General features: G+C 37.9%; 1 pseudogene; it reads right to left on the bottom strand.

The window, feature by feature from the left end:
• Nucleotides 1–9,779: 9,779 nt before the first annotated feature.
• On the bottom strand, nt 9,780–11,753 carry LOC108391797 (glycerophosphocholine phosphodiesterase GPCPD1 pseudogene; annotated as a pseudogene).
• Between the last annotated feature and the right edge of the window lie 1,434 nt (nt 11,754–13,187).

Raw genomic sequence — 13,187 nt, 5'->3', positions numbered from 1 at the left:
CCTGGTCTCTAAATATATTTGAGTTTCCAAACCTTGGCATAGAGACAGCAAATAGAATGAGGCATTAGGGAAGCTTTGAGTAGCTCTGTGTGGGCAGAACAAAGGGTGAAGGCAGGGAAAGGTAAGAGAGACGTCTGCAGAAGGGCACATGAAGAGCCTTGTATGCAATGATAGAGAACCTGAATTTCATCCAGAAAATTAAAAGAAGCAATTAAGAGTAGCTTAAGCAGGAAGTGTCAGGGTGAGATCTGTCTTACAGAAAGATCATGGGGCAGCCGTGTACAGGATGGATTGGAGGAGATAAAAAAAATAGAGACGAGGATAAATGTTATAAAATTACTGATCAAACCAGGCTGGATATCATAAAGGCTTACACAGAATAAAGTGGTGGGACATATCTTTTGATATTTTTTGAAAGAATAAAACTTGGCAGATTAGATGATGGTTGTGGGAAGAGATTGAAAGGGAAATGTCTTGGATGAAGTCTATTTTCCTTACCTAGATTCATGGTTAGTGCCATTTGTTAAAACAGGGAAGGGAAGTTAAAATGTAGGAATTTAAACCCTTCTTTTTTTTCCTTACTCATCCACTAATCCTCCCCTCACCTAGAGATAAGTGCTCTGATTACATCTACGATCCTGCTCTTCAAATGAGGTACCAAGGAGAGAGATCATGGTTCCATGAAGAGAGTGTCAGATTTGTACTAGTGAGGCCCAGTTTTGCGTCATCTCTTTATACAACCTTGGACATAATATTTTTCACTGTGCCTCAAGCATCTCATCTGTAAAATGGAGATCTAAAACTTTCTGCTTAACTTAGGCTTATTTGGAGAAAAAAATGGGCTGAAAAAGTGAATTGACTTTGGGAAGTTCACAATGTAAGCAAATATTGAAGAGGTTAATTAAGTCTCTTGGGCACATCCCATGTCAGGAAAGTAAGCATTGACACAGTGGATACTGTATGGGCAGATTAAAAAGCAGTGAGAGATACAAGCTTGCTGTGTCAAAACCAGGAGCAAAGGAGGCTAAAATAAGCACATTATAAACTGGTGAGACAGAATGAAACCTTGAAAGTTGGGTCAGACTGACAGGAAATCATCTCTCTGTGGTATCAGGGAAAATAACTCTGAGGAAGGATGCTGGATTCGTTCCACAATTATTCCTCTGGAGAAACACAGTTTTACTGTGAAGGCCCATCTGCTGGCTGTATAAATGCTCTGCACCAAGGGTCTTGTGTTATGTGGATGCTTGGGAGCCACCCAGGGAAGCTGGAGATAGGGTCTAGCCTGCGTATCTCTCAAAGATGCTGCCTCATTTAGGAATGGAGGTTCATTTGTGGGTGCTGAAGAGCCAATGCAAGTAACAGTGAATCCTCAGATCCACAGATCCTTCTGCATTCCTGTTCATGAGCAGGTGTTAGTGAATCCTTGGAGCATGGTCCCAAGAAGCTTGCCTAAACAGGACGGTTATACTAATTACGATATGGATTAGGTTGTTGTAACAAAAAGACTCCCCAGAAACAGTAGCATAAACAAGGGAAAAGTTTTTCTTTTTCCTTAGAAATCACAATAGGTGGTCCAGGGCTGTGTTGGTGGCTTGACATGGCTTGACAGGGTGAGAACCTATGATCCTGTTATATTAATGCTGCATCATTGTCTTACCTACATGACTGAAACTGGATCAACATCCCATCTACTAGGAATACATTTTGTCCAGCTGAGAAAAGTAAAGGGGAGAAGTATGCACACTCTTTTCCTTTTAAGGTCATAACCCAGAAGTTGCACACAGTGCTTATGTTCAATTAGGCAGAACCTAATCAGATGTCCACATCAAGCTTTGAGAAGGGTTAGGGAAAGTGGTCTTTAGCTGGTGATCCATGTGCCCAGCTACACTTGGGAATTACAGAAGCGGAAGAGTTACTGAGGGATAATTACCAGGCTCTGCCATAATGGTAAAAGCACTTGGGTATGGAACTTTGGCAATAAAAATCATCTCAGCATTTGTCCATATGGATATCCCTAAAAAATAATCTTCAATTTGAAGAGATGAAGTGAAATATTAGTCTGATGAAAATCTAATTATGGCATCCACTGTGTTTTCTTTGTATCAAGATGTAATTTATAGACAGTGCAACATATAGATCTTGTTACAGTTCAGTGAGTTTTGATCAATCTATATACCCCTTGAGCCCACACCCCTATTAAGATAGTGAGCATTTTCATCACCCAAGAACATTCCTTCATGCCCCTTTAAAGTCAGTCCCAAATACCCAAGCAGCCACGGTCCTGAATACCAGCATCATAGAAGAACCTATTCTCAAGTTTCCGAATTAAAGCTCATTCTGAATGAAATGGGAATGAAAATCAGAGAGCATTTATTACTTTACTTCTTTCACTCAGAAAATGAGTTTTAAGATTTATCTGTGCTGTTGTGAGTAGTATTTTATTATATGAGTTTACCACATCTTGTTTGCCTTTTCTTTTATTGATGAATATTTAAGCTATTTACAAATTTGGACTGCTATGAAAAAAGGGACTATGAAAATTCATATGTAAGTATTTTTCTGAACATTTGTTTTCATTTCTCTTAGATAAATCCCTAGGAGTGGAAGTACCAGGTTGATGTACATTATGTTCAACCAGCAATTTATAAGAGTTACAGTTGCTCTAAATCCTCACCAATACACACTATTGGCAGAATTTTCCATAGAAGCTCTTCCAAAAGGCCTATTGGATTTTGAATGGGGACAAAATCTGGTCTCTGATTTACATATCATATTTTTCAACAACTCCTTTCCATAGAACAACAAATAAACAGTAAGGAAATGTTCATAAAGCACTTTGAAATATACAAAATCTTATCTAGAAAAATGATCCTGTGTCAAATGTTTTCATAAAAAGGACTCTTTTAAAGCATGTGATGGCATGCTTGGAGTCAGAAGACCTGGGTCTTTTCTCTGAACTCCATTTTTTTCATCTACAAAGTGGAGACTAAAATAGCTCTTTCAAGGTTTTATGAGATATAAATAGGCAATTTGCCAGGCACTAGCATGCTTAATATAGAGTAAAGGATTGGTATGTTTTAACAGACTCTAATATGAGGCAGTCTTTTTCAAGTATCATGAACTTGAACATCACCACCATCATCATCATCAACTTTAACTGAAACCTTACTATATTTTAGGAACTGCTAAGCACATACTTATTCTAATTAAATTCTCAAAACAATTCTTAACTTCAGCATTGATATTTTGTCATGCAGCTACTGACTCTTCGGTGCATGGGTTCCAGCTTGCACCAAGTACGGCTTGCTGCTCTGTGCACTGTCTCATAGAGGATCTATCAGTGTATCAGGAGCTTGTGCAAACATAGAAACATCACAATGCAGACGAGAACTCACAGGTAAGAGTGCTTGCAGTGGCACAGACACTCCATTTCTTTGTCACCTGTAGAGAGAGGATTCTTTCCTGAATCATAACTCTATGGGGTGTCTAGATGTGGCTCTTCCTAAGCATGCTCTCTGCAGTGTCCTAAAGGAATTGGGGACTAATTTACCTGCCATTCTTCTGATTAGTTTCCAGCCTGTACCAAGTGATACTATAAGAGTTTGTGTAAATACACTGAATGCACCATATAATAGACTAAGTACATGATTTGCTCAAACTTGCAAAGTTAACACGTTAAAGAGAGAAAAGTCAAACTCAGGCTGTGTGACTCAAAGCCTATTCTAAATTGTTGTGAGCTATAGAATACTTAATTGGAGTTTTATTTATTCACTTATTTTAAACCCAACAGGAACTTCATGTTTCTTTTATTTTTTTTACAATCCAAAACTTACTCATGTGCCTGAGGAGACCAAATGAGAAATCAAGTATGTATAATAAGTTTGTACATGCAGTGTCATGACAACAGAAAACAACATTGATTCAGTGATGACCATTTGGTTATCTACGTCACTACAAAGCAAATTGCTAGGATGCAATTTTACTTCAAAGACTAAAGAGAACACAAACTTTAACCAAACAGATCTGGGTCAGAATCACAGTTCTCCTACTTACTGACTGTGAAATCTGACATATGTTACCTGACTTTTTAAGACTCAGTGTCCTTATTTGTTAAGTAAATATATTGGGACTTCCTCACAGGTTGGTGTGAGGGTGAAGTTGATGTTGTCATATTGTGTTGATGCTGGCAGATAATGTATTATAAGAAACACATATTATTTTATTTACAATTAAGAAAAATACCAATTTTAAGTTGTCATTGATTATAAAGACACACAAAATGTGTGTCTTTACATCACCTTAAACATCACCTTAAACATCAATGGGTATAGAGGGTATGTACCTCAACATAATAAAGGCCATATATGACAAACCCACAGCCAACATTGTACTTAATGGCAAAAAGCTGAAAGTTTTTCCTCTAAGATTGGGAACAAGACAAGAATGCCCACTCTCCCCACTTTTATTCAACATAGTGCTGGAGGTCCTAGCCATGGCAATCAGACAACACAAAGAAATAAAAGGCATCAAAATTAGTAAGGAAGAAGTTAAACTGTCATTCTTTGCAGATGACATGATACTATACATAGAAAACCCTAAAGAATGCACCAAAAACTATTAGAACTAATACCTGAATTTGGCAAAGTTGCACAATACAAAATTAATTTACAGAAATCTGTTGCATTCCTATATGCTAACAATGAGCTAGCAGAAAGATAAATCATGAAAGCAATCCCATTCACAATTGCATTGAAAGGAATAAAATACCTAGGAATAAACCTAACCAAGGAGGTGAAAGACCTATACTCTGAAAACTACAAGACACTCATGAGAAAAATTAAAGAAGACACCAATAAATGGAAATCAATCCCAGGCTCATGGATAGGAACAATTAATATTGTCAAAATGGCCATCTGGTCCAAAGCAATTTACAGATTAAATGCAATCCCTATCATAATACCAACAGCATTCTTTAATGAACTAGAACAAATAGTTCTAAAATTCACATGGAAGCACAAAAGATCCCAAATAGCCACAACAAAAAGCTGGGGGGATTACACTCCCTGACTTTGAGCTCTACTATAAACTTACAGTAATCAAAATAATTTGGTACTGGCACAAGAACAGACCCATAGATCAATGGAACAGAATAGAGAGCCCAGATATAAACCCAAGCATATATGGTCAATTAACATATGATAAAGGAGCCATGGAAATACAATAGGGAAATGACAGCCTCTTCAACAACTGATATTGGCAAAACTAGACAGCTACCTGTAATAGAATGAAATTCCATACACAAAAGTAAACTCAAAATGGATCAAAGACCTGAATGTAAGTCATGAAACCATAAAACCCTCAGAAGAAAACATAGGCAAAAATCTCTTGAATATAAGCATGAGCATTTTTTTCCTTGACACATCTCCTCAGGCAAGGGAAAAATATGAAAAATGAACAAGTGGGGCTATATCAAACTAAAAAGCTTTTGTACAGCAAAGGGCACCATCAACAGAACAAAAAGAGATCCTACATCATGGAGGAATATATTTGTAAATGACTCATCTGATAAGGGTTTAACATCATACATATATATAAAGAACTCATATGCCTCAACACCCAAAAAACAAATAACCTGATTTTAAAAAATGGGTGGAGGACCTAAACAGACACTTCTCCAAAGAAGAAATACAAATAGGCAACAGTCACATGAAAAGATTCTCCATATCTTTCCCTAATCACCAGGGAAATGCAAATTAAAACCATAATGAGATATCACCTCACACCAGGTAGAATGGCCACCATCCAAAAGAAAGAAACAACAAATGCTGGCAAGGATGCAGAGAAATAGAAGCCCTCCTACACTGTTGGTTGGAATGTAAATTGGTGCAATTGCTATGGAAAGCAGTATGGAAGTTCCTTAAAAATTAAAAATAGAAATACAATTTAACCTAGTAATTCCACTCCTAGGAATTTACGTGAAGAAAACAAAATCCTTGATTTGAAAAGATATATGCACCCCTATGTTTATCGCTGCATTCTTTGCAATAGCCAAGATATGGACAATCTATGTGTCCATGAATAGATGAATGGATAAAGAAGAGGTGGTACATATACGCAATGGAATATTATTCAGCCATAAAAAGAAAAGAAATCCTCCCATTTGCAACAACATGGATTGATCTAGAGGGTATTATGCTCAGTGAAATAAGCCAGGCAGATAAAGTCAAATACCATATGATTTCACTTATTGGTAGAATATAAAAACAAAGCAAAACAAGGAACAAAACAGCAGTAGACTCATAGACATCGAGAAGTGACTAGCATTATTACCAAGGGGGAGGGGCTGGGGCAAGTGTGGGGAAAGTGGGAGGGATAAAGGGGCATAATATTTCACAGTCACAGTGTAAGCTGATCATGGGAACTGCTGAACCAATGTGACATACATTTGAAATCAACATCATAAGATTGTATATTAATGATACTTTAATTTAAAAAAAGAACATGATGGCAAGTGATTTCCCTGATGCTCTCAGGCGCTCATAAATCTACCCATTGGTATCTCAATCACTGTGGCATCAGCATCTCATACACCTGTCAACTATGATATCTGTTTTATTTCATTTTATTTTTAATATATCAGCAGTAAACCATGATTGGTGACAGGGTTTTCCAGAAAGAATTCTGTAAAGGACAGATGATGACTTCTTTTCCTAGAGATAGAAATGAAATCAAGAATTATTAGCCCCTTTCAGTTATGTATCTTGAGCACCACAGCTATAACTTTTAAAGTAAAAAATTACATGCATCCATTATCATCCATAAATATGGAGAAAAAAATCCCCAACAATCAAAAAACTATCTTCTTTTTAAAGGTAAAAAGTACTGATGATGGGTAGAAAGATCTGTTCTAAAATTTCTAAGGAAAGAACTTATTAGGGAAAAAAATGATTATTTGGGTTCAAATCTGAAGATATACTGTTTACTAGTGTGCGATCTTAAGGGAGTAACTCACTCCCTCTGTGCCTCAGCGTCCTTAGCTAGACAATGGTGTGACACTTGCCATTCAGAGTTGCTTATACGGCCTCCCCATGTGTGATTTCCTGGTTCCTCTCCTTCTTGCTTTTCCTCCTGACCTCCACTGATACTTTCCATCTTAGTTCAACTATCTGTTCCACAAGGAATTATAGAGAAGCCCCTAGTAATTCTCCTTTTTAGATCTTTTAATTTTAAAGAATTGCTTTTATAAAAATATGTCAAACTTTTGTCCTCTCCCCTAGATTATGGCTCTGTGTATTAAGGTCCATGTATATTATGGTTTTTTTCCAAGCCTCTATCATAGCACCTGGCACACTGTGGGTGTTTTATCATTTTCCCAAATGCATGAGTGAATGGATGAACAAATGAGATAAAATGCCTAACTTAACACGTGGCACATAACAAGCAGCCTTCAAAATGGCATTTATCATAATTTCTCTGATAGCTTAAAGCCATTTTTATGAAAACCACTGGAAATTCTATTTTGTCCTTTTTCTGTCTTGCAGTCATTTTAGTTGCGTCAAGCCTGCCTGTCTGCAACCTGGCTCTTTTTTCTGGTATCTGAGCATGATTGTCATCACATGGTGGACTGTTACAATCTATATCCATTTGATTGGATTGCGGTGAAGATTTCTTTCTTTAGAATTAAGGCATTTTTCCCAGTTGTGAGTGAGGGCGTGTCAACAGCTGCTGTTGAAGTACCAACACTAGCGGATACTTTCCAATTACCTAAGAAACCTGGGAACAGGAAAGAGCAATCTTCTTGCTTGTGGGGTTGCCTGGGGGAAAAGCACAGCCATTTTCAGCTGCACTGAACAAGTGGGTTTGACAGAAGCAATGAGAGTATTTGAATGGAACCACAGGCAGGGTGGCTTCTATCACGGTGATTTCTGCCAAGCCCACTCTATTATTCTCAGAGTGGAGAGAGGCCTATTTCTACTTGGCAAAATATATAGAGAACAAGCTGGAAACAGTCTCAGAGATTTCTGAAAAATAATGTAGCTTGTTATGTGTATCGATTGAGCATGCAGAGACCGCTGATGGAAATTGTGGTACCTCCCAGGTTTGGATTTGACAATGGAACTTCTTACACTTAGCCTGGATTCTGAAGTCAGACCAGGTGGGTTTGAATTGCAGTTCCACCACTTATTAGATGTATTCTCTTAAGAAGATTCCTTAATCCCTGAGTTCTGCAATTACTTTGTCATTTAATAGGGGAAATAATAGTATTTGTCTTTAGAGCTGTTGTATGAATAAAACCCATTATTATATTTAATGTGGTGAACTACCTCCATCATTGATAGTCATTCACACTTCAGCCTTACCAGGTCTGTCACTGCCGCTTGCAGTCGTACATGGCACCCTTCTTATCTTGGTCATGGTTATCACTGCTGTCATAGAGGTATGGTGCCCCATTGTTTTTAAAAGTCTTGTCTACTCTTTAATTTAGCTAATCTTTATAGCAATTCTCTGAGACAAAGAAACCACAACTCACCTAGTAAAACACTTAACCTATCAAACATTTGTCAAGCGTATTAGGCCCTGTATTAATAAATGTATCAGGAAAAAGGCAGAGAATCCAAAGGAGCCTTTAGACAAGTTAGCGATCTAGAAACTACCATTTTTGTGTAACTACAATGTGGCAGACCCAAACATGTATATACATTTAGAAGGATCTTCTACATTTCTAAATATATTACATGCATGATATACATTAATCAATAAAAATTACCAATATGAGAATTCAGGACATTTGTCTGTATGGAGATTTAACTATTGAACACAGATACACACACACACAAAGCAACGGTGTGTAATAGGTAATGAGAGACACTTAAAATAAGCATATTTTAGAGATACTACAAACAAGCTTTCTTTTTTAGGCAACACAATATTTTCAGTCCTTGACATCTTCTCACCTTCATCTAGGAGTTATCAGATGCAAGGACTTACAGTATACATGTACAGTCTCATGCTTAAAACTTAAAGCATGCATGAATAGAATTTATACATTCTGACCTACTTCAAGTATGTAATACCTACTTCTAATATTTTATACATTAAGTTATCCTGAAGCAGTTTGAAATTTTAACATTCATGTAAAACAGCTTTTGAGAGACTTAGGAAACAAATTTTCAAGGACCTCCAGGCTGTTTACAAAGGCAGGGGTTTGGTTAAGTGGGAGAACAGAAGCAGCCTCAGGGTTCATACTGAATGCAAATGGTCTGTCTGCATGTTGATCCATGTAAAAAACACATACAAATACAAATGGCACAAAGATGTGTGCAGTTGGGCTCAGAAGTGCAAATGTATGCATTTGGGGCACTTATTTATTCCGTGGTCAGGTGTAACTGTGCATAGTCATGTTCCTCAAGTGCTAAATATTTCAGACCCGATCTAGTGAAAAGCTGTAAGAAGTATAAATATGAGATATTTATAGTTAATCTCAAAGTGCTATGCTTTTAATAAACATTTGTTTAACATTGTACATTTACATATTTAGTTTAAAATATTTATCAATCAATACATTTTTCTCATTATAAAGAGACTGACTGGTACTTACATCTGGCCAAGTGATTAAATAGCATACTTGAAATTCTAACAAGAACTATAGTGAAATAGTAAAATACGTCATCTTGCTTCATTGAACTGAGAAACCTAAAAGGCATAGAAAAGCAATGCTCCATGGTGAAAAGTAAACAGTGATGCATGCCCCCAAATGGCTTCTGCCCCAATAAAATCTAAGCACTCTTCACATTATCCATGCTGTTGGCATCCACGTGGATACCAGGCTCCCCACAGAAAGATGAGGGAACAAAGCAGCTAACAGTGGGACACAAACATCTCTTTTAAGTCCTGGCAGTTCTTGCTTCTGGCATTTCAAATGCTCCATTTGGAATATATTTTGCCTTTTCAGGCATCCAATCATATATCCTATCATAAATTAGACCATTAACTCCAAATTCCTTCAATTTCTTTCTGTATTCAGGATCATTGGTATCATCACCCCAGCAGAATATTACTAGTCCCTTAGCTTTTGCCTCTTGAATATAGGATGTGTTTCTGAGCAGGTCTTCAGTGAATGCATTTATCCCCAGCAAATATTCAAGGCTCATTACAATGGGGGTCCACGATATGAAGTCCATTAGCTCAGGATAAATATCAGATTTTCCTTGAGTCAAAAATAATATGGGATACTTGTTCTGCTTTCATCAAACCATGGTGCAAAAATCTGCATCAAATGAAGAAAACACTATTCTCCTCTTCCCAGAATTTTCTAAGACAATTTTTAAAAATTGTGTCCAAAACAGATTTGTGTCAAAGTATGTTGATAAGTTACCATCCCACATTCCATCCCTTTGTTGGCAGATCCGTTTTATTACTATGCTAAATGCTACATCTCCTGTCAAAGACTCTAAAATCATCTTAAGGGAAGGAAATGGCTGATTTTCAGAAAAGAAACTTTCTTCCTCAACTACAGGTTCTTTCCAATCTTTAGATTTTAGCACAGTTGTGTGAAAGAGCTTTTTAACAACTGGAGTTGGTCTAACTTAAATTCCTTTACTGGAATCGCAAATAATTCCACTGGATCAGAACTAGATTTCTTTTTCAGAGTCAAGCAACAGGTGAGATCATGATATGCCACAGCGCAAAATCTTTTGAAAGATGTACGTCAAATTCCACAAAGGCCGCACCAAGACTAGCAGCATTTCTTAAAGATGCAGTAGTATTCTCTTGAGTTGTAGCAAGCTGAGCAATTGTAGAATTCCCTGCACCCCAACATCCATCCATCATCCAATGGTATTCTTAGCTTCCAATATTTGGAAAATGAAGATTTCATGTCACAACTGTAACCAGGTAATGGCTTAATAATTATATAGTCAACTTTCATGTTGCCGATTGCTTCCTCGGAATTTCCACTCATCATGGGAAGAGTGAAGACTCCAGCTCCCTCTCCACTCTCAGCAATGATGGGTGATAAGAGGCATGCTGTGGCTACATGTCCAGAAAGTGCATCACCCTGCACTACATGTTCACTGAGATCTTCCTCAAAAAAAATAAAAAATTAGTTCCAGGTTGTCAGGTTCCATTGTCCAACCATCAGGCTATAAAGCCACACCCACAGTCCGGCTGTGAATGCCTGCACTTGAACTCATTGTGGCTTATTAAGGATACCTGAAGGCTCCTGCACATTTTGTGGAGAACAGTGGGAGATTCCCTATCATTATCTTCCTCTTGACCCTCTGGTGTCACCATTACCCTAAATCTGGATTTTCAAAAAATTGTCTTGGTTATTGAGACGGGAACTTTTTCAGAATAATGCAAATGTAAACCTATTTCAGTCTGAAATGTCAGCCACCCACAATCTGCACCATTGTGGATCCTGAATTGTCCATCATCAATAAGAATTTCACTTTCTAAAGGGGTTATGGATCGTGTTTATAGGTAAGTCTCCCACTTGTGAACCATGACTTAACAGGGACCACCTTCAGTCGTTAGTTCTTAAAAGCACCCTTTGAAATAGTGATACTGAACTGATCCTCCTCTATTGGGTACACTGGTGGCTGTCCATACATGCTTTCAGCTGTCTCATTTTCTGCAAGAGGAGCCACAGCATTTTGAGGATTGCAGTCTCCCAAAGCTTCCACATACTGTAAAATTTCTCCCGGCAAAAACGTTCCTTTTATTTCAATGGTAACCTGAGAGGTTGCCATTCTGATGGATTTATTTTAGGATGTTGTGTGGAGCAAACATCTAGGACCCTGTTCCCCCATTATTTGAGTCATTATTAACATCATTTTGTAAAGCAAGCTCACTTCAAATAGAGTTTTCACAGGTAGTAATGTTCAAATGGAATTTTAACCCAGTTATATCTGATTAGAAAGCCTATATTCTTTCCACAATGCAACAATATTCATTAAAATAATATTAACTAAAGTGCTTAAGTGGTACCAATCACAAAAAATGGCCTGAGATATTTGTGACAGATCCTACACTGTTACATCCAGTGTTTGCATTCTGAGGATGAGTGACTGGGTTCCTCAGGGGCTGGGGTCAGAGACCAGGCCCTAAAAATCACCTTTATTTCCCCAGTGCCTATCACAAGGCATGCCAGATAATGTGGATTCAGTATATCTTGGTGTAAGATGGTGAGAGAAGAGGAAATGACAAGTCAGGAAGAGGAGCGGCCTGGATGGGAAAAGGGCCCACTGGTCTTCCACCTCCCTATATCTATGTCTGTCTACAGATGCTTCTATTGTTCTTCTGACATGTTTTCCAAGTCAGCAAGTATATTGTTTCTCTTTCGTGTGCACTCTGTTTTGCCAACATTCCAGATGAGAATGCCCTTTCTAGGTGTTGTATACTGATTGACGCAAGACTGAAGACTGATGCCAGATACAAAAGGATCATTCTCTCTGTTAGCTTGCTATACTCCTCTTAATGCAACCGAAGACTAAGAGAGACTGAGGGATGCATCACGTCTTGCTTACTCCGGTCAATCCTAAACTCCTGGTTAACTGAAATATGAGAACTTTTTGATTAAAACCCCCATATCTGCACATGTATGGTTGAATTTTTTTTTTAACAGAAACTCAGGAGTTGGCAATTAGTTCTGCCAGTCTATTCATGGAGAGATGGATTTTTGGAAGAGGTAGAGTTTTAGGAATTGTTTACATGATAGAAGTAGGTAGGTTGTATTTAAATGCAGGTAGAAAGGACCTGTCAGGCTGAGGTTACATGCAGGCAAGGCCAAAGAGATTGATAAGCAGCTATAGGTCCAAAGGATCGGCGTGAGGGAGGAAAGGAACCTATTTGAGGAAACACCCTGCAGGAGAGGGTGAGGGGATTAGAAACCACGTGCACTGTAATGACAAGGGGCTGCAAGGCCTGGTGAGGGCTGGGAGCAAGTGGGCTCTGGAAAATGTGGAGTCTCTTTCCTTTCATATTTCCTTAGAATTAAATTGGGGAAGATTTCCTATACAACACTCAGAAGTACCAAACAGCAGTTAAAGCAATAGGTTTTCTATATCCAGTGAATTGGAATGTCTACCTCCATCAAAGTTAGGATAAAAATGCCTTGAACGTGGCAAACTTGATTCAAAGGCAGCATTTCTTTCATAAATCCTATATATATTAAGGGTGATTCA

This window comes from Manis javanica, chromosome 11 (genome assembly GCF_040802235.1).
Source record: "Manis javanica isolate MJ-LG chromosome 11, MJ_LKY, whole genome shotgun sequence".
Lineage (NCBI taxonomy): Eukaryota > Metazoa > Chordata > Mammalia > Pholidota > Manidae > Manis > Manis javanica.
This window is presented reverse-complemented; position numbering and strand designations above follow the sequence as displayed.